Source organism: Cucumis sativus, chromosome 4 (assembly GCF_000004075.3).
Source record: "Cucumis sativus cultivar 9930 chromosome 4, Cucumber_9930_V3, whole genome shotgun sequence".
Taxonomy (NCBI): Eukaryota; Viridiplantae; Streptophyta; class Magnoliopsida; order Cucurbitales; family Cucurbitaceae; genus Cucumis; species Cucumis sativus.
The window spans coordinates 9,115,390-9,141,164 of record NC_026658.2 but is presented as its reverse complement, the minus strand read 5'-3'; the positions used below and the strand labels follow the sequence as shown (position 1 = coordinate 9,141,164).

At 35.7% G+C, this 25,775-nt stretch overlaps 4 long non-coding RNA genes across 4 annotated transcripts; 3 read left to right on the top strand and 1 right to left on the bottom strand.

Moving 5' to 3' along the window:
- Positions 1–1,045: 1,045 nt before the first annotated feature.
- On the top strand, positions 1,046–2,518 carry LOC116403404. Its single transcript, XR_004216194.1, has 3 exons — positions 1,046–1,470; positions 1,562–1,689; positions 2,463–2,518. It is a non-coding gene; the product is annotated as an uncharacterized LOC116403404 (long non-coding RNA).
- A 4,307-nt stretch (positions 2,519–6,825) lies between these two features.
- LOC116403458 lies at positions 6,826–7,275 on the top strand. Its single transcript, XR_004216213.1, has 2 exons — positions 6,826–7,048; positions 7,140–7,275. It is a non-coding gene; the product is annotated as an uncharacterized LOC116403458 (long non-coding RNA).
- Positions 7,276–14,531: 7,256 nt separating this feature from the next.
- Positions 14,532–15,069, bottom strand: LOC116403570. Its single transcript, XR_004216377.1, has 2 exons — positions 14,948–15,069; positions 14,532–14,818 (listed from the first exon to the last, which is right to left on the bottom strand). It is a non-coding gene; the product is annotated as an uncharacterized LOC116403570 (long non-coding RNA).
- Positions 15,070–23,693: 8,624 nt separating this feature from the next.
- LOC116403450 lies at positions 23,694–25,139 on the top strand. Its single transcript, XR_004216200.1, has 3 exons — positions 23,694–24,063; positions 24,155–24,282; positions 25,084–25,139. It is a non-coding gene; the product is annotated as an uncharacterized LOC116403450 (long non-coding RNA).
- Positions 25,140–25,775: the final 636 nt, after the last annotated feature.

Genomic DNA, 25,775 nt, shown 5'->3' with positions numbered 1-25,775 from the left:
TTAAAAATTAGATAACTGGGTTTATACATTTAAGATTTAAATATTACACCAAGAGAGGAGGATATAAAAAAAAAACTATACATAACAGTTTGGAGAAAAAAATAACAAAAAACTAAAAAGTAAACTTATTGAATTGCGTGAGAACTTGATCAAGATTAGCTAAATATTCTATGGAATGACAAGATAGATTGAGAGAGAGATTTTGAAAGAGATTTTGAAAGAGATTAGAGAGATTGAGAGGTTAGATGAGTTTACGATTTTTTTTTCTACTTTATGTTTATATTATCCAACAAATTTACCATCTACAAACAAATCGATCAACATACCATAATCAATCAATAACTAGGTACTCTTTTATTATCTTGAGTTTGTAGTATCTCCCTTTAATCCATGCATTTGTGAGATTTGAATTGAGTTTAATACATCGATAGTTTAAATTTTGTTTTTAATTATCATGTTCGTATTGTCAGATGAATGAAAGCGTTATGGTGAACGCTTTTTTATCATGTGCAATTTTTTTGGTAAGTTGTATGTAATTCAGTTAGAAGAAATAAGTTAGGTTAGCTTGAAAAAATCTCTTAGATCTTGTATTTTTCCAATCGACTTACAATATTGAACTTGATGAATGTTTAATTAGCCGCATGAAAAATAGGCTTTCAACCTAACTTAGCGCTTATTTGTAATGCAATTACGGCAAAATATTGGACGTTGTATACATTTCATCGATTTAATTTGCATTAATTTGACGCATAGGACAATTTGGTTAGCTTTTCTATTCAAATTGGTTAGGAGTATCTGTAATGCCCAAAGAAAAGGTAAATATATATATATATATATATATATATATATATATATATATATATATATATATTTTATTTTTACTTTAATATTAAAAATTTCTTTATTATTTTTCTTTTTTTTTTTTTCTTTTTCTTTTCTTTTCTCCCTTCTTCCCCGTGCGATCGTGACTCCACCCACCTTCCCCTTCTCTCCGTTCGCCGCAGCCAACCGCAGCCAGCCCGATCCTTTCTTCCATTATCTTCTTCCGTCTGCAGCCCCGCCGCGAAGCAAGACCGCGCCGCTGCCAGTCCAGATCTGCGGCGCCGTTGCTCTTCCGCCACTGCCCAACCGTCTCAGCCGGTTCTGTCTCCGTCGAAGTCAAGGCCGCCGCGTGAACCTGTAACCGCCGTGTCTCTCCGCGCCGTTGTCCAGATCTGCAACGCCGGGTCCCCACCGGTAGCCCCGTCCCAATTGTTTTGCCGACGCTTATCGTTCAGATACGAGCCGTGTAGCATCCAACAGTTGTGCATCGTGAAGTCCTCATCTATTGCGCAACTCCTCGTTTTCCAGTCGCGGGTCCGACGTCCATCTTTATTGTAGTGCATATCTGTTTTGCACGCATCAGTTTCATTCGATTGTCGCTGATTCTGTTCTGTCGTCAATCGTCAAAGCTATGTTGTGATTTCATTGGTAAGGAGGAATTGTGGATTTAGTAGTATTGTTCTGGGCTAGCGTAAGTTTTGAAATTGATTAATTGATTTGGGTATTGCTTGATTTTAAGGTGATATTGGAGAGCTGTGCTTGGATATTTAAGTTTCGAAGTGAACTTCATTGGAATTGTTGCCTCATTCTACTTGGAATTTAATTTATTGGATTTAGTACGATTGAAGAACTTTACGTAAACTCGAGGTAAGGGACTTTCTACTGGACTCACCTAAAGTTTTTGAGTTGTGTTGGACTGTATGGATGATGATTAAGATGTACATGTTTGATTGCAGACTAAATGTTAGTGTATGTTGTATTTGACTGGAAACATATATATATACATTGATGTGGATTGCCGAAAGTATACATGTGAATGACTGAAATTATGCTTATGTGTACATGATGATATTAATAGATTGTGCTGTATAAAGATTGGATGTGAACTAGTGAATTTGTTTCGGTTGGATGTGGATTATACTGAATTGTGGTTTGTGCTGGTGAACTGAGGGTGTATTGACTTGACTGTATAGTGGATTGACTGATGTATTAGTATTATTGACAGACAGATGATTGTAGTAAAATAAGTTGACTGTTAGGATGTTGAAAGAAAGGACTTTGTGATTTGAAGTAACTGAAAGATGGGTTGAATGGAATGAGGGGATAAATTGTTAGGTTGTATTGGGATGTTTACCTTGTAGGTGTCCCACGGGATCACCAATTTATTGTGCACCTTCGGGAGCATTTGACTGATATGTGTTTCTGCAGAACACTAGACTGATATGTACGTCCCTCGGGGTTAGACTGATATGTACGTCCTTCGGGGCGTTAGACTGAAATGTGTATCCTACGGGATCACAAGACTGCGACTGTACAGGGTGTCCCAATAGAACTTTAACAATTTATTTTCCCTGACGAGACCAGTAGAGGGTCTCTTACTGAGTATTGTTATACTCACCCTTCTTATGTTTAATTTTCAGGCAAAGGAAATAAAGGTGGCAAACCGGCGAGGGGCAGGAAGGAAGCGTGATTGCCATAGGGAATGTGTTATTTTGCTTCCGCTTATGATTTCTTTTAAGGTTTAAGATGTACTAAAACTTAGTTTACAAACTTTTATTTGTAAATAGTGTTATTGTTAAGTTTTCTTGAATATTTGAAAATCAGGCCTGACATGTTTTGTTTTTAAATTGACATATGTTTCAATTTGTATCAATCAAAGTTTATTTGTTAAAAATTAACGACCTCGACTTACCCAGAAAAGTTGGGTCGTTACAGTTGGTATCAGAGCCTAAGTTTTAGGTTCTGTAGACTGACTTACGATGTAAGTCTATGTTTTTGTGTCCCTATGGCTAACGCGACCCTTCGTCTCTCGTCAGGTATGCTTTATGCTTATATGTATGGTTTATGTATATGACCTTGCCTAAGTTAAACTAGAATTACATGAATGTTATGATTTAATGGTGAAGGATTTAATGGTGAAATTTAGGAAAAATGTTGCCATGTAGAGGTGTTCAAAGGAGTGGTCGAGTAGTAGAAAAGTAAGACGTTGTTAGTGAAATTGTCTGTTTTGTGATTGGAAATCTAAGAAAAATAAGTTATGTAGGTGGTTTTAACGAGGACTAAATACACGATCAAGTTTATACGAAACACATTAAATGGTTTTAGAATGGAGGTATTGGAAAAGAAACAAGGAAGATGAGCATGGTTGTCTTGATGTGACTTTAAGAAACAATTTTGAGTTTCTCGTGAATGAAAAGTTACTAGTTTGGAGTTTGAAAATTGGAATGTAGTTTAACCATGTAAACATAAAATGTTCAGCGAAAATGTAGTTTCTAATCCTTCTCCAGAGGCTAGTTTCAAGTACAAAGAGGTTGGAACTATCGTTTCGCTAAAAGTTATCCCAGCTATGAAGGTTAGTAAGTTGCTTGACCAGGGTACCTGTTGTATTTGACTAGTGTGGTAGACACCAGAGAAGTCGATGTTTCTTTGTTATTTGAATCAGTGGTGAAAAAGTATTATGATATTTTTCTAGAAGAGTTTCTAAGATTACCGCGCTAAACAGAAATTGGTCTTGCTATTGAGATAGAGTTAGACTCGTTCCTATATCTAAAGCTTCATACAAAATGGCCCCAACAGAGTTGAAAGATTTGAAGGTGCAATTGAAAGAAATGTTTGACAAGGACTACATTCGACGAAGTATGTTATCTTGGGGTGCACCAATTTTTGTTTATTAAGAAGAAAGATGGGTCGATGCACTTATGTTTTGATTGTAGAAAGTTGAATAAGGTGTCGGTTAAGAATAAATATCTTTTACCAATGAATGAGGATTTGTTTGATCAACTGCAATAAGTCCGTGTTCTTTAAGATTGAATTACATTCAGGTTATGACTTGTTGAGGATTAGAGAACAGTGACATTCCTAAGGCAGATTTTCGTTCGAGATATGGACATCATGAGTTCATTATGATGTCTTTTGAGTTGGCAAATGCTCAAACAATGTTTACGACTTGATGAACAAAGTGTTTAACGATCTCTTAGACACTTTCGTGATTGTATTTATTGACGATATCTTAATTTATTCCAAAATAGAGACAGCGCATGAGGAGCATTTAACATGGTTTTAGAGGCTCTTCGAGTCAACAAATTGTATGCAAAGTTTTCAAAATGTGAGTTTTGGATGAGGCCAAGTATCTTTCCAAGCCATGTGGTATCTAGAGATGACATTTATGTGGATCTCATAAAAGATTGAAGTCGTTACCAGTTGGCCTCAACCTTTCATAGTCAGTGAGGTTCGTAGTCTTTTTGGGTTCAGCAGGTTATTACTACGGTTTGTATAAGAATTTTCTCGTATAGCTACTCCTTTGACTCAGTTAACTAAGAAAAGGGACTCCGTTTGTTTGGGACAAAGCCTATGAGGATAGTGTTCAGGATCTTAAGCAGAAGCTTGTACAACTCCCGTGCTTACCGTACATGATGGTTCAGAAAGTTTCGTAATTTATAGTGATGCTTTTAGGAAAGTTTAAAAGGTATTATGATTCAACAAGTTAAAGTAGTTGCTTGTACTCCTCGTCAGTTGAAGAGTCATGAGGAAAATTGTCCAACTTATGATATGGAATTGACAGTTGTGGTTTTTACATTAATGATTTGAAGGCACTATATGTATGATGAAAAGATATAGATATTTTCTAACCAAAAGAGTATAAAATACTTCTTCACTCAAAAGAAGTTGAGTATGAGATAGCAAAGATGGTTCAGTTAGTAAATGACTATGATTGTGAGATTTTGTACCATCTAGGTAAGGCGAATGTGGAAGTTGGTGCTCTTCGTAGAAAAGTATCACATTTTGACAGCACTTATTACCAGACAGGTTTCATTAGACAAAAACCACGAGAGAGCTGAGATTGTAGTTTCAGTGGGGGAAGTCACCTCAAGTTAGCTCAGTTGTCAGTACATCCGACTTGAGACAAAGAATTCTTGTGGTTCAATTCATTGATCCTTATTTGATTGAGAAGCATCACCTAGTAGAAGTAGGGCAAGTTAAGGAGTTTTCCATATCCTTTGATGATGAACTTATGTTTGAGAGAGAATTGTGTGCCAACAGAAAATGCAATTAAGACAAGGTTATTGGTTGAGACTCATAGTTTCCCATTTCTCATGCATCCAAGTAGCACAAAAATGTATCCGGATCTGAAAAGAGTTTGTTACTAGCGTAATATGAAAGAGAAATGGAAGAATTGTTAGTAAGTGCTTGGTGTGCTAGCAGGTTAAGGCACCTAGACAGAAACCAGCAGGTTTGTTAAACCTTAAGTGTGCCAGAGTGGAAGTGGGAGAATGTGTCGATGGATTTTATTTCAGGGCTGCCTAAGACCCTGAACCCTGAAGGGTTTCACAGTGATTTTGGTTGTCATAGACAGGCTTACGAAATCGGCACATTTTGTACCAGGAAAATCCACTTATACTGCTAGTAAGTGGGCATAGTTGTATTTAACTGAGATTGTGAGACTGCATGGAGTGCCTGTATCGATTGTTTCTGATAGGGATGCACGGTTTACTTCCAAGTTTTGGAAGGGACTTCAGACTGCTATGGGTACGAGATTGGATTTTAGTACAGCCTTTCATCCACAGACTGATGGTCAAACTGAACGTTTGAACCAAGTTTTAGAGGATATGCTACGAGCTTGTGTTATAGAGTTTCCAGGTAGTTGGGACTCTCATCTACATTTGATGGAGTTTGCTTATAACAACAGTTTCCAGGCTACCATCGGTATGGCACCATTTGAGGCTTTGTATGGCAAATGTTGTAGAACCCCTGTTTGTTGGAGTGAGGTTGGTGAACATAGATTGATGGGACCTGAATTAGTTCGGTCTACTAATGAGGCTATTCAAAAGATTAGACGCGTATGCAAACAGCGCAGAGTAGACAGAAGAGTTATGCAGATGTACGGCGAAAAGACCTTAAGTTCGATGTGGGAGAAAAGGTATTCTTGAAGGTAGCACCTATGAAGGGTGTTATGCGTTTTGAGAAGAAAGGGAAGTTAAGTCCTCGTTTTGTTGGACCATTTGAGATCTTAGAGAGGGTTGGTGTTGTGGCGTATCGCTTGGCATTACCACCATCACTCTCTGCAGTTCATAATGTTTTCCATGTTTCGATGTTGAGGAAGTATGTGGCCGATACATCTCATGTAGTGGACTATGAACCCTTGGAGATTGATGAGCATTTGAGCTACGTAGAACAACCTGTGGAAATTCTGGCTAGAGAGGTAAAGATGCTTCGTAATAGAAGCATTCCATTAGTAAAAGTTTTGTGGCGGAATCATCGAATGGAAGAGGCGACATGGGAGCGAGAGGAAGAATGAGGACTCGTTATCCAGAGTTATTTCAGGATTAAACTTTCGAGGACGAAAGTTTCTTAAGGAGGGAAGAATGTAATGCCCAAAGAAAAGGTAATATATATATATATATATATTTTATTTTTACTTTAATATTAAAAATTTCTTTATTATTTTTCTTTTTTTTTTTCTTTTTCTTTTCTTTTCTCCCTTCTTCTTCCCCGTGCGATCGTGACTCCCACCCACCTTCCCCTTCTCTCCGTTCGCCGCAGCCAACCGCAGCCAGCCGCCGATCCTTTCCTTCCATTTTCTTCTTCCGTCTGCAGCCCCGCCGAAGCAAGACCGCGCCGCTGCCAGTCCAGATCTGCGGCGCCGTTGCTCTTCCGCCACTGCCCAACCGTCTCAGCCGGTTCTGTCTCCGTCGAAGCCAAGGCCGCCGCGTGAACCTGTAACCGCCGTGTCTCTCCGCGCCGTTGTCCAGATCTGCAACGCCGGGTCCCCACCGGTAGCCCGTCCCAATTGTTTTGCCGACGCTTATCGTTCAGATACGAGCCGTGTAGCATCCAACAGTTGTGCATCGTGAAGTCCTCATCTATTGCGCAACTCCTCGTTTTCCAATCGCGGGTCCGACGTCCATCTTTATTGTAGTGCATATCTGTTTTGCACGCATCAGTTTCATTCGATTGTCGCTGATTCTGTTCTGTCGTCAATCGTCAAAGCTATGTTGTGATTTCATTGGTAAGGAGGAATTGTGGATTTAGTAGTATTGTTCTGGGCTAGCGTAAGTTTTGAAATTGATTAATTGATTTGGGTATTGCTTGATTTTAAGGTGATATTGGAGAGCTGTGCTTGGATATTTAAGTTTCGAAGTGAACTTCATTGGAATTGTTGCCTCATTCTACTTGGAATTTAATTTATTGGATTTAGTACGATTGAAGAACTTTACGTAAACTCGAGGTAAGGGACTTTCTACTGGACTCACCTAAAGTTTTGAGTTGTGTTGGACTGTATGGACGATGATTAAGATGTACATGTTTGATTGCAGACTAAATGTTAGTGTATGTTGTATTTGACTGGAAACATATATATATACATTGATGTGGATTGCCGAAAGTATACATGTGAATGACTGAAATTATGCTTATGTGTACATGATGATATTAATAGATTGTGCTGTATAAAGATTGGATGTGAACTAGTGAATTTGTTTCGGTTGGATGTGGATTATACTGAATTGTGGTTTGTGCTGGTGAACTGAGGGGTGTATTGACTTGACTGTATAGTGGATTGACTGATGTATTAGTATTATTGACAGACAGATGATTGTAGTAAAATAAGTTGACTGTTAGGATGTTGAAAGAAAGGACTTTGTGATTTGAAGTAACTGAAAGATGGGTTGAATGGAATGAGGGATAAATTGTTAGGTTGTATTGGGATGTTTACCTTGTAGGTGTCCCACGGGATCACCAATTTATTGTGCACCTTCGGGAGCATTTGACTGATATGTGTTTCTGCAGAACACTAGACTGATATGTACGTCCCTCGGGGTTAGACTGATATGTACGTCCCTCGGGGCGTTAGACTGATATGTACGTCCTTCGGGGCGTTAGACTGAAATGTGTATCCTACGGGATCACAAGACTGGACTGTACAGGGTGTCCCAATAGAACTTTAACAATTTATTTTCCCCTGACGAGACCAGTAGAGGGTCTCTTACTGAGTATTGTTATACTCACCCTTCTTATGTTTAATTGTCAGGCAAGGAAATAAAGGTGGCAAACCGGCGAGGGGCAGGAAGGAAGCGTGATTGCCATAGGGAATGTGTTATTTTGCTTCCGCTTATGATTTCTTTTAAGGTTTAAGATGTACTAAAACTTAGTTTACAAACTTTTATTTGTAAATAGTGTTATTGTTAAGTTTTCTTGAATATTTGAAAATCAGGCCTGACATGTTTTGTTTTTAAATTGACATATGTTTCAATTTGTATCAATCAAAGTTTAATTTTAAAAATTAACGACCTCGACTTACCCAGAAAAGTTGGGTCGTTACAGTATCAATTGTTAAATTCAATAATGAGAATTCAAAGTTCAAATACAATGATTCGGGAGATCTACAAAACCCATGCTAAGTTTTCTTAAATTGATTTACACTTTTAATTTATTTATCTTTTCAAATTTTATTTTTAATTGTTCAATCGACCCCTTCCTTTTGTTACCTTGGGTTGAAACTAATGTGCTAGAGAAATTTACGTGCTCCTTGCGTTCGACTAGGACTTGCCACTAGGACTAGCTAGCTCTAATTGATGTGTAATTCGGTTAAAATGATTGATCTAGACTTAGGTGACATCAGGAGTGGAATGCAATGGATGACATGGAAGTGGATGAGCGTGGATGATGTTGAACCTAACTTTAACTTAGTACAAACATACAAAAAAGCAACATAAAAGTTTATATAGAGAGTGATGCGAACTGAAAAGGTTCACAGTTTATTTGAATCGATACATATCTCATATTTTAACTTCAATTTAAGGCGAGCAACCTCTCAAGACCTTTAATTATTATGAAATGTAAATGAAATTATTATGTTTCAACCTTTAATTAAGACAAGCAAGCTCCCGGTACCCAAATGCTACACACTGCACCCGCATTTTCTTATATATGGTTATGAGGTTCAAACTGTTGAACTGATTTTATCTATAAAATCATTACTTCACTTATTTAATAAGGTCTTTTGATTGATAGAATCTTTAACAGTTTGTATTATCATATATAAAAAAAAAAGAAGTAATTATTGCTTTACTTTTGCATTTTACAATTCTAAGAAACTTTGCATGGATTCCGCTTGGATTGACACTCGATCTTACAACTTTCACTACCGGCCTTTTGTAGAAATAAATTTTTATAAGTTGAAGTTTTATATATTTCTTTTGATCAATAGTCTTACAATTATCTATATCTATCACGCTCATCACACTAATCGATATAGTTAGCAAAATCAACATTGTGTACTTTGTCATCCTTTTGTTACTATTATTTTTTCACTTTGAATCCATACAAAAGCTCACTTAATTTTATTTAGATATAGTTTGAAGGACTATTATTCTTTTAGCTTATTCAATAAAGGGTGCGTTTGAAATAAATTTTCAAATGTTTTAACTTTACACAATAAGTCATTTATTAAAAGTTGGAGTGTTTACAGCATCACCCACAAACTATGTTGGTAGCAACGTAAAGATTCAAATATATGTGAAGTCATGATCACAACAAAACATTTTATGTGTTGTATGTAGATAACATTAATTAAGAGAAAAGTGCATTCATGTGGGGCAAATAACTTTGGATAGAACGTTTTTTTTTATAACATTATTTGAAATATATGTGTCCAAAACGATGAATAATAGAGAGAGACATCTGAAAATTCAATTTTCAGGACAATTATAGAAGCAATAACAAGCATACTTGGTAAACGTAGGATCAACAGATATGCATTTAGCTGTGCCACCATGGTGTAGCTGACTACATTTTTGCGCACATTCATGTTGTATGCACCCCCCAACATACAATCTATCTTGACATTTCGTAGCTGAGGTTCCTTGAGGTACCAAAATCATTGAAACTGCACGATCACATGAGTAAATAAAATAATCAACCATTATGCATGTCAATGAATATATCTTCATAATAACTTAGCTTACTCATATAAAAATATATAATTCAATTCATATGTAGAAGAGAACCTGCAAAGATAACTATAATGATGGCGACACGGAAAGAAGAAAGGTTTGCCATCTTTTTGGTGCGAGTGCAAGCTTGATTTTGTTGAGTGAATTGCAAAAACATGGAGGTTTGATATGGTTTAAATACAAATGTACGTAGGACCAGAATATTTATTAATTCATTGAGATTCCATCGTTAAGAAAAGAAAGATAAGGATTCATAAAATTTCATACGACATTTTAGGACTAAACTTGAAGCTGTGTACTAAAAATGAAAAATAAAAACAAATAGATTTCCATTATTAACATATATGGTTTTATTGAAATAAACAGAAAAAAGTAGTTAGTTGTGGTTGTTTCATGCTAATATTCATGTAACCATATATTATCTCTCCATTTATGTTACGTACGTACCCATATATTACCTCTCCATTTCAAATTGTTATCATGTAACATACTTTAATATCCCTCTTGTTATAACAATAATTCTACCTTTCTGGTTAATCAATGACCCATAACCTTTTTATTACTGTTGTAGGGTGGGACGTTTACGGTTCTTGAGGTTGTTATGGCATTTAAAATAACTGATGTCAACTTTGCATTTTTTAGAAAAACATGTATGAAAGGAACTAAATAGTGGTAAATTTTATTTTTGAAGTAGAAAACACTTTACGTGTTGGGTAAATTAATACTAAATTGTAGGAGTGCAACCAAAATCCAAGAAACTGAAAAATATAATCAATCTCTCGGTGCTAATAATCTCACGCCAGTTGCTCCCCAAAGTTTATGACAACGTTCTTAACAAACGAGCACTCATTCGAAAAGAGTTCGAATCAAAGAAAAACCTTTTGCTTAAAGAAAATAAAAAGTATGGGAAACTGAGAAAAATATATCTCTTAATTTTCTTTAAAAGATAAAGAATATTTGGAAGAAAATTGAAATAAATACTTTTAGATCTATAATTAATTTTAAATATGTAATTTTGAGCGATTTTAAAATATTATACTTACCACGATTTAATGGTTACCAGATTTGTATCCATGAAAACAAAATTTAATTAGATTTCTAACATTACAACCGTCACAACAATCGAACAAATCATTGTAAAGTAAAGTCATGCCCAACAATCCCCCTGAATGACTGACATTTGAATGAAAACATTAATAAACAATTTCTCTTATAAAAAAGAGTATAAAATTAAACATCAATATCTTTCAATTTGGATCCATGCATAGTGAAGTAGGACAACACGTTTCATGTCTTGTGTTTGTCTACATTATGTGGTACAATTGTAAACCACGTGCTATTTAAGGTCATGCACATAAACTGTAGGTCACTATGAAAGATCTAGAAAGAAAGACCTTAAATTCTTTCAAGGAAGGCAACCACACCTTCACATTTATGTGTATGGCTTCATAAAGTTTATTGCAATAGACACTCAAACACTAAGCTAGGAAGACTTCACATGTAGTCCACACTATGATCAACTTCGTCAAGTTCGTTAGAGACAAACCACTCAAAAACTGCGCTATGAAGATTTTACAGTTATCCATAAAGTCCATAACAATACCACCCAAAGAAAGAGTTATGGAATTTTAAAGGTTTTAGCTGTCCATCAAGTCAATATATTAGGACCACGCTCAAATAAAGGTATAAATGGCAACATTTTCATATACACACAAGAAAAACTATTCAGCGATGAACTTAAGTCAACCAATAAAAGAAATTGGATGTGAAACTAGAAAACAACGTGTCAGAACAGTCTGAGTGATATTAAATGAAAATAAATTAAAAACACAAACTCTTAATCCTTAAATTTTGTTAAGGATCCTGTACATATTTAAAATATCAACCAATCTCACAAATTTTATACTTCTCTTATTACAGATTATTATGCAACAAATTTACGATCTACAAACAAATTAATCAACATACCATAATCAACCAATAACTAGGTACTCTTTTCTTAGCTTGAGTTTGTAGTATCTCTCTTTAATCCATGCATTTGTGAGATTTGAATTGAGTTAAATACACCGATAGTTTTAATTTTGTCTTTATTTATCACTTGGTCGTATAAAGTACAAGAGAAACCATGTTGTTCATAGTTTAAGTATAAATCAAATAAGGATTTAAACACATTTTAAAAATCATTTTGATTTTAATTAGAAAACATTGCATAAGAAGAACCACTCACACAGTCACAATAACTAGTTGCTACCCACAAGCTCCCTTGCACTTTCAAACTGAGTTCAAGCTTGTTTAAGATCTCCGAAAAACTTTGGAAGTTCTCTCTATTTTTTCTTAAGTAAGCTCAGGGTAAAAGTAGCTTCAAAAGGATCAAAATTGACCTATTCATAGACTTTTTCGGTGAAGTTTCCTATGTTAGAATGATTACTTCTGAAGACGGCGGGAATTGGTCCAATCTAATGTTAGGATGCCACGTGTCTCTGTCATTTCCTTATTCTGGATTTGGATTGGACATCGAGGTCAAATCAATCGCCAACTTCCATACGTGAAAATGAATATCACTAGTTCTCGATGACTTAGGCTCAAAACACATCAACGCACTCTGTGAAGTCACTCTTCACCATGTAGTAGTTCTTATAGCATAGGTCGTCACTTCGTATAAAGTCTTTTCGCATGCGGCAGGCTGTGATTAAGGCCTCATAGTGTCACACTCTCTCTTGGATAACCTTCTCTTGATCCAATAGACAACGTGAAGTGAACAGATATAGCCCCCCTTTTGAACGACACCGGCTGACCCTTAACTACTAACCTTTAACAAAAACGCAAACGGAAGCCAATAACATAACTGATAGACAAAGTTGCAATGCAACCCATTCACTGACAAACTTAAACATAAGTTTTATAGACACTTAGCAAACCCGTAATTACATGAAAATAGACTTCGTCTCCAACCAAAGACCCGAGTTTAAGTAACTTGGTCTGCTTTTGGTTTTTTACCATTTAAACTATAGATTTTAGGTCTAGACTAGTTTCACGCTCATTTCAACAAAGACCCAAACTCTTTTGGTTAAGATTTAGTTTACTTTTTTTCATTCTTTGCTCTCAAACCTCTTTTGCAATAAGTATTTTTGAACTAGTTGTTATTTCAGTCGGGTGATAAGCACCTATGAAGAGTGATTGGTTGCCATTTTTTTATAAAACTTTATTGTTTATGTTTCATTCAAAACTTTTTCTTCTTTTATATTATCATTAACATTTATGAAACATAGCTGGCGCATCAATAATTCTCATGAAATGCAAGAGTGACAATTATTTGAGATTGTTGCAAATTTTCAACTTAATATAATTACTTACTAAAGAGTTTAGCATTGTTATTGAAGTTTATAAATTCAATTTTCAAGAAGCCTTAAAATGTTTAAGTCAATTACATGGTGTATTGAAATGGTATTTGAGCTTGAATATTGCACTGGGATGTTGTTGTTGATGGGTATGGTACTATTTGGTAGCCATATTTGAGGCTGAGTATAAAATGTTTATTTTACTAATAGTAGTTTAGATGTTTCGCTATGCGTTCCATACTGTCCATTTGTGTCGTATTAAGAGTTTGTGGGATACTCGACAATGAGTTGTGTTTACTGTTGGTGTATTGTTGGAGCCATTTTATTATTTATATTCTTAGATTTGTTTAAAGCATGGTATAGATTGATGGTGTGTGAGGGGAGGATATTGCTGAAAGCATATTTTCCATTTTCTTAAATTGAGTGTGGATACTTATAAATTGACTTTAGTAAATGCATTAATATATTTACGTTTGTGGAGTTTGAAATAAGAATGTGTGTGTGTCACTGGGGGGAGAGGGTGTATATTTCCCAAATAACTCCATCTCACTGCACTTTCATGAACAAAGCAAGTCTCCATGAAACCCCCACTACTCGAACGCCTAAAGCTACCCATCCATCACGCTCAGAGCATGCAAATCTGCCTTCTGTTGTTCGCTCATCATGCAAGATCTGTTATTCTTTTGTTCCGTTGTTCATTCGCCACGTTTGGATCTATTCATCAAGTGACATAGCATCCAGTCCTCACACACACCTTTAACCTCCAACCACTCTTTCAATAATCGACAGTAGGCTATTTTTTTTTCTTTAATTTTCGTGTATTTTAGTAGTAATTATAATAGTTCTTGAGTTCGATGAATTACAAACTTTATTTTATTTGAAGATGGTTTTGTGGGGACTACAAATTTTATTATCATTTTTGTATAAATGTTTTGTTCTTATGCGCCATTATAGGTTATTTTAGAAAAAGTTAGTTTTCATTGAAGATACTTAAAAACAATATGGTCGTGAAAGATTTATAGTTGGTTTCATTCTTTAATTAATTTTGAACCCTAATATTAGGGTACTTGATACAAAGTCGTAAATTTTGAAATATGTCGTAGGAAAGGTAATCCATGAAAAATATACTTATTTGTTACAAGAATTTTAGCTCATGGAATCTTGTATTCAAGACATCAAATTGTTGTAACACAGTTGAAGATTAGGAAAGATGTGTGATATTATTTAGAAGTTTAAGTGACTAAGTACATTACATAAAATTGAGAAGATGTGAGCATGCAGATCAATTCTTTTGACCACCGCAATCAAAGAAACAATAACAAGCATAGATGGTTTGAGAAGGATTAGTTGGAATGCATTGATGTGAAACAGTATGATGCTTCTCCCAACATTTCTTTCCACAGTCATTGAGATCGCACCCAGTATTATACAAAACGTCTTGACATCTTTGGGCAGCTGAGACGTCTTGAAGCACCAACATCAATGCAACTATATAAAAAAACATAAAAAGGTAAATATACAGGTAGACAAATTAGCAATCTAATATGTTGTAATGGTTAATTGATTTTGTAACACATGGTAATATAGTATTTGTGGAGGAAATTAGAGAAAAAGAACCTGCAAAAATAAGAGCAAAGCAGATGATACGGGAAGAAGTCATATTCTTAAGATATGCAAATTTCCAAACTATTGTTTTGTTAAGAGTTAGGGTGATAGAAATTCTATGATTTTCAATGGTTTAAATACTAAAAGTTGCATTAAATCTCTTTAAACTCAAGGACACAATGTACAACCTATAGAACAGATCCTATTCAAATAAGGTCGTAAAAGCTAAATTAAATTGCAACCATGCATTAATCTGTTTCATTTATGTAAAAATAGTAAAGATTTCTATAACTAAACTAAACACCATGCATGAATTTGTTTTCATTTGGGAAAAATAGTAATGATTTTAACAACTTCCATACGTTATATGAATTAAATGTCAAAGTTTAGTTTGGAAAGTTTTACTATTTCAAAATATTGGTTGATTTTTTAAACTCGGTTTTACATATGTATTTGTACGTATTTTGGCTTAAATAATATGAAACTTCTAATTTCGTGATGTTCCTTTCTAAATATTCCAAGTACAAAGCCATATTTTACCAACATTTTAAAGAAAAAAATGTCCAACAACTCGTTAAAAGAAGTAGAGATTTCACGGATACATTTCTAAACTTTTTTATGCTAACTATTACATGACATTTCATAAATATTAAATATCAAGTGTGGTTAATATTTACTTGACATGTTAAAAATATCAAGAGTAATATTCACTTTTAGTTCATATTTTTTTAACGTCAAGTATAAAACAAAATATATTTTTATTTAGAGGCCCTAAATTAATACAACTTAAAAAGGAAAAAAGAAAGCCATATAAAACATACAGTAAAAAAAAAAAAAAAAACAGTTTTAGGAAAAAATGAAGGTGTGAAATTTGTGAGTTTTGGTTGATATTTTAAATATGTACGGGATCCTTAACAAAATTTATGGATTAAAATTTTGTCTTTTTAATTTATTTTCATTTAATATCACTTGATATTCTGGTTGTTTTCTAGTTTCACACATCCAATTTCATTTATTGGTTCACTTAAGTTCATTGCTGAGTAGTTTTCGTGTTTATATGAAAATGTTGTCATTTTATCTAGATGTACATTTTCACTTCTCATTTTTGCTTAGTGCACTCTTAAGACAACAACCACGTGTCTCAACATTGTATTATTTCATTGGCAGATTGCCGAGGTTTTTACTACGTCCAGAAAGTTGTACTTCACCCAACAAGTCCACTTTTGATCGAGAAACTCAGACTCAAGCCTAGGTGTGTACAGTCATTGATTGATATATTTTGTTCAGATTAAACGTAGAGCTAGGTAGAACAATTTCTTCATATGGTAGAAACTTGGGATGTTGTAAGTACGTTGTGACCAACTATATGTATATTGAACAATATGCAATGACAACCTAATATGGACTCAAAAGTATGTGCAATAATTATATAAACTTCAAAACAAGTTAGTTCTTTGATGGAGAATTTGGGTTGATTCAATTGTTCAATAACTAATATGAATTTCAAAACAGGTGCACTAATTATATGAGTGTTTTAAATTGTACAATTTTCATTTGAAAAAGAAAAACTTACATCACAAAAAAAATGTGTCAAGAATTAAATATTCTTGACAAATAACACATGGAAGAATAAACAAATTCTTGATACGTAAAATTGTCAACTAATCTCATATATACTTGACGTTAATAAAGTGTCAAGCACATTTTATCTTGACGCTTAAAAATTGTAAAGAAAAAAACTCTTATTCTTGCACTAGATTACTTGACGCATTTAAAACATCAAGTAAACAAATACTTGATAGGTAAAAGGTTTCAAGTAAGGCTAATTTTGTAGTAGTGATTTAAAGTTTGGAGGTTGCGAGATGTTTGCAAGCAAAAAAAATTTCCTAAACAATAACTAAAATTTCCTAAACATGTATAAAAGCATCCTAAATCACATAAGCACAAGTATATTATTCATTTGAGATTAAACATTTGAACTTAAGAATCTGCGAATGTCTGCGAGATGTTTCCGAGATGAAAAAAAGTAAGAAACAAACTTGCTAATAATTAAGTTTTAAACAACTCCAAATCAATTTGAAACAATTAAAAATTAGATAACTGGGTTTATACATTTAAGATTTAAATATTACACCAAGAGAGGAGGATATAAAAAAAAAAACTATACATAACAGAATTTGGAGAAAAAAATAACAAAAAACTAAAAAGTAAACTTATTGAATTGCGTGAGAACTTGATCAAGATTAGCTAAATATTCTATGGAATGACAAGATAGATTGAGAGAGAGATTTTGAAAGAGATTTTGAAAGAGATTAGAGAGATTGAGAGGTTAGATGAGTTTACGATTTTTTTTTTTACTTTATGTTTTATATTATCCAACAAATTTACCATCTACAAACAAATCGATCAACAACCATAATCAATCAATAACTAGGTACTCTTTTATTATCTTGAGTTTGTAGTATCCCTTTAATCCATGCATTTGTGAGATTTGAATTGAGTTTAATACATCGATAGTTTAAATTTTGTTTTTAATTATCATGTTCGTATTGTCAGATGAATGAAAGCGTTATGGTGAACGCTTTTTTATCATGTGCAATTTTTTGGTAAGTTGTATGTAATTCAGTTAGAAGAAATAAGTTAGGTTAGCTTGAAAAAATCTCTTAGATCTTGTATTTTTCCAATCGACTTACAATATTGAACTTGATGAATGTTTAATTAGCCGCATGAAAAATAGGCTTTCAACCTAACTTAGCGCTTATTGTAATGCAATTACGGCAAAATATTGGACGTTGTATACATTTCATCGATTTAATTTGCATTAATTTGACGCATAGGACAATTTGGTTAGCTTTTCTATTCAAATTGGTTAGGAGTATCTGTAATGCCCAAAGAAAAGGTAAATATATATATATATATATATATATATATATATATATATATATATATATATATATATATATTTTATTTTTACTTAATATTAAAAATTTCTTTATTATTTTTCTTTTTTTTTTTTCTTTTTCTTTTCTTTTCTCCCTTCTTCTCCCCGTGCGATCGTGACTCCCCCCACCTTCCCCTTCTCTCCGTTCGCCGCAGCCAACCGCAGCCAGCCGCCGATCCTTTCCTTCCATTTTCTTCTTCCGTCTGCAGCCCCGCCGCGAAGCAAGACCGCGCCGCTGCCAGTCCAGATCTGCGGCGCCGTTGCTCTTCCGCCACTGCCCAACCGTCTCAGCCGGTTCTGTCTCCGTCGAAGTCAAGGCCGCCGCGTGAACCTGTAACCGCCGTGTCTCTCCGCGCCGTTGTCCAGATCTGCAACGCCGGGTCCCCACCGTAGCCCCGTCCCAATTGTTTTGCCGACGCTTATCGTTCAGATACGAGCCGTGTAGCATCCAACAGTTGTGCATCGTGAAGTCCTCATCTATTGCGCAACTCCTCGTTTTCCAGTCGCGGGTCCGACGTCCATCTTTATTGTAGTGCATATCTGTTTTGCACGCATCAGTTTCATTCGATTGTCGCTGATTCTGTTCTGTCGTCAATCGTCAAAGCTATGTTGTGATTTCATTGGTAAGGAGGAATTGTGGATTTAGTAGTATTGTTCTGGGCTAGCGTAAGTTTTGAAATTGATTAATTGATTTGGGTATTGCTTGATTTTAAGGTGATATTGGAGAGCTGTGCTTGGATATTTAAGTTTCGAAGTGAACTTCATTGGAATTGTTGCCTCATTCTACTTGGAATTTAATTTATTGGATTTAGTACGATTGAAGAACTTTACGTAAATTCGAGGTAAGGGACTTTCTACTGGACTCACCTAAAGTTTTTGAGTTGTGTTGGACTGTATGGATGATGATTAAGATGTACATGTTTGATTGCAGACTAAATGTTAGTGTATGTTGTATTTGACTGGAAACATATATATATACATTGATGTGGATTGCCGAAAGTATACATGTGAATGACTGAAATTATGCTTATGTGTACATGATGATATTAATAGATTGTGCTGTATAAAGATTGGATGTGAACTAGTGAATTTGTTTCGGTTGGATGTGGATTATACTGAATTGTGGTTTGTGCTGGTGAACTGAGGGGTGTATTGACTTGACTGTATAGTGGATTGACTGATGTATTAGTATTATTGACAGACATGATTGTAGTAAAATAAGTTGACTGTTAGGATGTTGAAAGAAAGGACTTTGTGATTTGAAGTAACTGAAAGATGGGTTGAATGGAATGAGGGGATAAATTGTTAGGTTGTATTGGGATGTTTACCTTGTAGGTGTCCCACGGGATCACCAATTTATTGTGCACCTTCGGGAGCATTTGACTGATATGTGTTTCTGCAGAACACTAGACTGATATGTACGTCCCTCGGGGCGTTAGACTGATATGTACGTCCTTCGGGGCGTTAGACTGAAATGTGTATCCTACGGGATCACAAGACTGCGACTGTACAGGGTGTCCCAATAGAACTTTAACAATTTATTTTCCCCTGACGAGACCAGTAGAGGGTCTCTTACTGAGTATTGTTATACTCACCCTTCTTATGTTTAATTTTCAGGCAAAGGAAATAAAGGTGGCAAACCGGCGAGGGGCAGGAAGGAAGCGTGATTGCCATAGGAATGTGTTATTTTGCTTCCGCTTATGATTTCTTTTAAGGTTTAAGATGTACTAAAACTTAGTTTACAAACTTTTATTTGTAAATAGTGTTATTGTTAAGTTTTCTTGAATATTTGAAAATCAGGCCTGACATGTTTTTTTTTAAATTGACTATTTTCAATTTGTATCAATCAAAGTTTTTGTTAAAAATTAACGACCTCGACTTACCAGAAAAGTTGGGTCGTTACAGTTGGTATCAGAGCCTAAGTTTTAGGTTCTGTAGACTGACTTACGATGTAAGTCTATGTTTTTGTGTCCCTATGGCTAACGCGACCCTTCGTCTCTCGTCAGGTATGCTTTATGCTTATATGTATGGTTTATGTATATGACCTTGCCTAAGTTAAACTAGAATTACATGAATGTTATGATTTAATGGTGAAGGATTTAATGGTGAAATTTAGGAAAAATGTTGCCATGTAGAGGTGTTCAAAGGAGTGGTCGAGTAGTAGAAAAGTAAGACGTTGTTAGCGAAATTGTCTGTTTTGTGATTGGAAATCTAAGAAAAATAAGTTATGTAGGTGGTTTTAACGAGGACTAAATACACGGTCAAGTTTATACGAAACACATTAAATGGTTTTAGAATGGAGGTATTGGAAAAGAAACAAGGAAGATGAGCATGGTTGTCTTGATGTGACTTTAAGAAACAATTTTGAGTTTCTCGTGAATGAAAAGTTACTAGTTTGGAGTTTGAAAATTGGAATGTAGTTTAACCATGTAAACATAAAATGTTCAGCGAAAATGTAGTTTCTAATCCTTCTCCAGAGGCTAGTTTCAAGTACAAAGAGGTTGGAACTATCGTTTCGCTAAAAGTTATCCCAGCTATGAAGGTTAGTAAGTTGCTTGACCAGGGTACCTGTTGTATTTGACTAGTGTGGTAGACACCAGAGAAGTCGATGTTTCTTTGTTATTTGAATCAGTGGTGAAAAAGTATTATGATATTTTTCTAGAAGAGTTTCTAAGATTACCGCTAAACAGAAATTGGTCTTGCTATTGAGATAGAGTTAGACTCGTTCCTATATCTAAAGCTTCATACAAAATGGCCCAACAGAGTTGAAAGATTTGAAGGTGCAATTGAAAGAAATGTTTGACAAGGACTACATTCGACGAAGTATGTTATCTTGGGGTGCACCAATTTTTGTTTATTAAGAAGAAAGATGGGTCGATGCACTTATGTTTTGATTGTAGAAAGTTGAATAAGGTGTCGGTTAAGAATAAATATCTTTTACCAATGAATGAGGATTTGTTTGATCAACTGCAATAAGTCCGTGTTCTTTAAGATTGAATTACATTCAGGTTATGACTTGTTGAGGATTAGAGAACAGTGACATTCCTAAGGCAGATTTTCGTTCGAGATATGGACATCATGAGTTCATTATGATGTCTTTTGAGTTGGCAAATGCTCAAACAATGTTTACGACTTGATGAACAAAGTGTTTAACGATCTCTTAGACACTTTCGTGATTGTATTTATTGACGATATCTTAATTTATTCCAAAATAGAGACAGCGCATGAGGAGCATTTAACATGGTTTTAGAGGCTCTTCGAGTCAACAAATTGTATGCAAAGTTTTCAAAATGTGAGTTTTGGATGAGGCCAAGTATCTTTCCAAGCCATGTGGTATCTAGAGATGACATTTATGTGGATCTCATAAAAGATTGAAGTCGTTACCAGTTGGCCTCAACCTTTCATAGTCAGTGAGGTTCGTAGTCTTTTTGGGTTCAGCAGGTTATTACTGACGGTTTGTATAAGAATTTTCTCGTATAGCTACTCCTTTGACTCAGTTAACTAAGAAAAGGGACTCCGTTTGTTTGGGACAAAGCCTATGAGGATAGTGTTCAGGATCTTAAGCGAAGCTTGTACAACTCCCGTGCTTACCGTACATGATGGTTCAGAAAGTTTCGTAATTTATAGTGATGCTTTTAGGAAAGTTTAAAAGGTATTCGATTCAACAAGTTAAAGTAGTTGCTTGTACTCCTCGTCAGTTGAAGAGTCATGAGGAAAATTGTCCAACTTATGATATGGAATTGACAGTTGTGGTTTTTACATTAATGATTTGAAGGCACTATATGTATGATGAAAAGATATAGATATTTTCTAACCAAAAGAGTATAAAATACTTCTTCACTCAAAAGAAGTTGAGTATGAGATAGCAAAGATGGTTTCAGTTAGTAAATGACTATGATTGTGAGATTTTGTACCATCTAGGTAAGGCGAATGTGGAAGTTGGTGCTCTTCGTAGAAAAGTATCACATTTTGACAGCACTTATTACCAGACAGGTTTCATTAGACAAAAACCACGAGAGAGCTGAGATTGTAGTTTCAGTGGGGGAAGTCACCTCACAGTTAGCTCAGTTGTCAGTACATCCGATCTTGAGACAAAGAATTCTTGTGGTTCAATTCATTGATCCTTATTTGATTGAGAAGCATCACCTAGTAGAAGTAGGGCAAGTTAAGGAGTTTTCCATATCCTTTGATGATGAACTTATGTTTGAGAGAGAATTGTGTGCCAACAGAAAATGCAATTAAGACAAGGTTATTGGTTGAGACTCATAGTTTCCCATTTCTCATGCATCCAAGTAGCACAAAAATGTATCCGGATCTGAAAAGAGTTTGTTACTAGCGTAATATGAAGAGAGAAATGGAAATCTTGTTAGTAAGTGCTTGGTGTGCTAGCAGGTTAAGCACCTAGACAGAAACAGCAGGTTTGTTACAACCTTAAGTGTGCCAGAGTGGAAGTGGGAGAATGTGTCGATGGATTTTATTTCAGGGCTGCCTAAACCTGAACCCTGAAGGGTTTCACAGTGATTTGGTTGTCATAGACAGGCTTACGAAATCGGCACATTTTGTACCAGGAAATCCACTTATACTGCTAGTAAGTGGGCAGAGTTGTATTTAACTGAGATTGTGAGACTGCATGGAGTGCCTGTATCGATTGTTTCTGATAGGGATGCACGGTTTACTTCCAAGTTTTGGAAGGGACTTCAGACTGCTATGGGTACGAGATTGGATTTTAGTACAGCCTTTCATCCACAGACTGATGGTCAAACTGAACGTTTGAACCAAGTTTTAGAGGATATGCTACGAGCTTGTGTTATAGAGTTTCCAGGTAGTTGGGACTCTCATCTACATTTGATGGAGTTTGCTTATAACAACAGTTTCCAGGCTACCATCGGTATGGCACCATTTGAGGCTTTGTATGGCAAATGTTGTAGAACCCCTGTTTGTTGGAGTGAGGTTGGTGAACATAGATTGATGGGACCTGAATTAGTTCGGTCTACTAATGAGGCTATTCAAAAGATTAGACGCGTATGCAAACAGCGCAGAGTAGACAGAAGAGTTATGCAGATGTACGGCGAAAAGACCTTAAGTTCGATGTGGGAGAAAAGGTATTCTTGAAGGTAGCACCTATGAAGGGTGTTATGCGTTTTGAGAAGAAAGGAAGTTAAGTCCTCGTTTTGTTGGACCATTTGAGATCTTAGAGAGGGTTGGTGTTGTGGCGTATCGCTTGGCATTACCACCATCACTCTCTGCAGTTCATAATGTTTTCCATGTTTCGATGTTGAGGAAGTATGTGGCCGATACATCTCATGTAGTGGACTATGAACCCTTGGAGATTGATGAGCATTTGAGCTATGTAGAACAACCTGTGGAATTCTGGCTAGAGAGGTAAAGATGCTTCGTAATAGAAGCATTCCATTAGTAAAAGTTTTGTGGCGGAATCATCGAATGAAGAGGCGACATGGGAGCGAGAGGAAGAGATGAGGACTCGTTATCCAGAGTTATTTCAGGATTAAACTTTCGAGGACGAAAGTTTCTTAAGGAGGGAAGAATGTAATGCCCAAAGAAAAGGTAATATATATATATATATATTATTTTTTTTACTTTAATATTAAAAATTTCTTTATTATTTTTTCTTTTTTTTCTTTTTCTTTTCTTTTCTCCCTTCTTCTTCCCCGTGCGATCGTGACTCCCACCCACCTTCCCCTTCTCTCCGTTCGCCGCAGCCAACCGCAGCCAGCCGCCGATCCTTTCCTTCCATTTTCTTCTTCCGTCTGCAGCCCCGCCGCGAAGCAAGACCGCCGCTGCCAGTCCAGATCTGCGGCGCCGTTGCTCTTCCGCCACTGCCCAACCGTCTCAGCCGGTTCTGTCTCCGTCGAAGCCAAGGCCGCCGCGTGAACCTGTAACCGCCGTGTCTCTCCGCGCCGTTGTCCAGATCTGCAACGCCGGGTCCCCACCGGTAGCCCCGTCCCAATTGTTTTGCCGACGCTTATCGTTCAGATACGAGCCGTGTAGCATCCAACAGTTGTGCATCGTGAAGTCCTCATCTATTGCGCAACTCCTCGTTTTCCAATCGCGGGTCCGACGTCCATCTTTATTGTAGTGCATATCTGTTTTGCACGCATCAGTTTCATTCGATTGTCGCTGATTCTGTTCTGTCGTCAATCGTCAAAGCTATGTTGTGATTTCATTGGTAAGGAGGAATTGTGGATTTAGTAGTATTGTTCTGGGCTAGCGTAAGTTTTGAAATTGATTAATTGATTTGGGTATTGCTTGATTTTAAGGTGATATTGGAGAGCTGTGCTTGGATATTTAAGTTTCGAAGTGAACTTCATTGGAATTGTTGCCTCATTCTACTTGGAATTTAATTTATTGGATTTAGTACGATTGAAGAACTTTACGTAAACTCGAGGTAAGGGACTTTCTACTGGACTCACCTAAAGTTTTTGAGTTGTGTTGGACTGTATGGACGATGATTAAGATGTACATGTTTGATTGCAGACTAAATGTTAGTGTATGTTGTATTTGACTGGAAACATATATATATACATTGATGTGGATTGCCGAAAGTATACATGTGAATGACTGAAATTATGCTTATGTGTACATGATGATATTAATAGATTGTGCTGTATAAAGATTGGATGTGAACTAGTGAATTTGTTTCGGTTGGATGTGGATTATACTGAATTGTGGTTTGTGCTGGTGAACTGAGGGTGTATTGACTTGACTGTATAGTGGATTGACTGATGTATTAGTATTATTGACAGACAGATGATTGTAGTAAAATAAGTTGACTGTTAGGATGTTGAAAGAAAGGACTTTGTGATTTGAAGTAACTGAAAGATGGGTTGAATGGAATGAGGGGATAAATTGTTAGGTTGTATTGGGATGTTTACCTTGTAGGTGTCCCACGGGATCACCAATTTATTGTGCACCTTCGGGAGCATTTGACTGATATGTGTTTCTGCAGAACACTAGACTGATATGTACGTCCCTCGGGGCGTTAGACTGATATGTACGTCCCGCGGGCGTTAGACTGATATGTACGTCCTTCGGGGCGTTAGACTGAAATGTGTATCCTACGGGATCACAAGACTGACTGTACAGGGTGTCCCAATAGAACTTTAACAATTTATTTTCCCCTGACGAGACCAGTAGAGGGTCTCTTACTGAGTATTGTTATACTCACCTTCTTATGTTTAATTGTCAGGCAAAGGAAATAAAGGTGGCAAACCGGCGAGGGGCAGGAAGGAAGCGTGATTGCCATAGGGAATGTGTTATTTTGCTTCCGCTTATGATTTCTTTTAAGGTTTAAGATGTACTAAAACTTAGTTTACAAACTTTTATTTGTAAATAGTGTTATTGTTAAGTTTTCTTGAATATTTGAAAATCAGGCCTGACATGTTTTGTTTTTAAATTGACATATGTTTCAATTTGTATCAATCAAAGTTTATTTGTTAAAAATTAACGACCTCGACTTACCCAGAAAAGTTGGGTCGTTACAGTATCAATTGTTAAATTCAATAATGAGAATTCAAAGTTCAAATACAATGATTCGGGAGATCTACAAAACCCATGCTAAGTTTTCTTAAATTGATTTACACTTTTAATTTATTTATCTTTTCAAATTTTATTTTTAATTGTTCAATCGACCCCTTCCTTTTGTTACCTTGGTTGAAACTAATGTCTAGAGAAATTTACGTGCTCCTTGCGTTCGACTAGGACTTGCCACTAGGACTAGCTAGCTCTAATTGATGTGTAATTCGGTTAAAATGATTGATCTAGACTTAGGTGACATCAGGAGTGGAATGCAATGGATGACATGGAAGTGGATGAGCGTGGATGATGTTGAACCTAACTTTAACTTAGTACAAACATACAAAAAAGCAACATAAAAGTTTA